The sequence below is a fragment of the Etheostoma spectabile genome, chromosome 24, assembly GCF_008692095.1.
Source record: "Etheostoma spectabile isolate EspeVRDwgs_2016 chromosome 24, UIUC_Espe_1.0, whole genome shotgun sequence".
NCBI classification, from domain to species: Eukaryota; Metazoa; Chordata; class Actinopteri; order Perciformes; family Percidae; genus Etheostoma; species Etheostoma spectabile.
In genome coordinates, this window is record NC_045756.1 from 8,108,337 (window position 1) to 8,109,134 (window position 798).

The window sequence follows — 798 nt, forward strand, 5'->3', positions numbered from 1 at the left end:
TGTGTGTGTGTGTGTGTGTGTGTGTGTGTGTGTGTGTGTGTGTGTGTGTTTAAGGAGCGTAGGCTTTTGAGCTGATTTGTTGGAGTGTTATCAGCATGTGCAAGATAATTAAACTAATTTAAAAATTAACTAATGCATGTACGCACTGCAATATTTTTTCCCTGACATTCATGCCCATAAAGCAATTTGAATTTGTGGAATTGAGGGAGGGTGGAGAGGACAGACACAATAAGCAAAGAGGAAAAGGGAGAGTGAGAGAGAGTGGTTACCATAACACAATGATGGAAAAAAGGGTGAGGATGCTGTGAACCCCTTCACAACACTGCAGTCTTTCAAGAGAGAAAGTCAGAATGAGTAGAGACAAACAAAACATTGAGGTTAAGTGACTGATTTACCCAGTGGTGGAAGAAGTACTCAGATATTTTACTTTTACGAAAAAGTAAAAGTCCTGCATTGAAAATGTTACTTCAGTAAAAGTGTGTACGTATCATCAAGAAAATGTAGTCTCCATTCTATGTAATGTAATCTCCATTTTCTGTTACTCAGTTACTCCCCTTTAATGTAACATTATCATTTGTGTCAACTAACCAAGCTGTTATCAGTCAAGGTGATAAAACTCGCGGACTTGATTTGGTCACTTATCTAAAAGTAGGGCTGAACATCTAATTGTTTTTAAATTGAAATTGCGATTTGAAAGGATGCAATTAGCTAGTTATGAATGACGCAATTAATCGAATGTGCAAAACTAAGTTGAATGTTTAATGTAACTTTTGATTCAAATTTTTTTTGTTCCTCTTT

At 36.1% G+C, this 798-nt stretch overlaps 1 protein-coding gene across 3 annotated transcripts in view; it reads right to left on the bottom strand.

Annotated features, from left to right (window-relative positions):
• LOC116674014 (kinesin heavy chain) overlaps nt 1-798 on the bottom strand; it is a 33,612-nt gene that overhangs the window by 19,949 nt on the left and 12,865 nt on the right. The gene's annotated exons all lie outside the window — the stretch shown is intronic.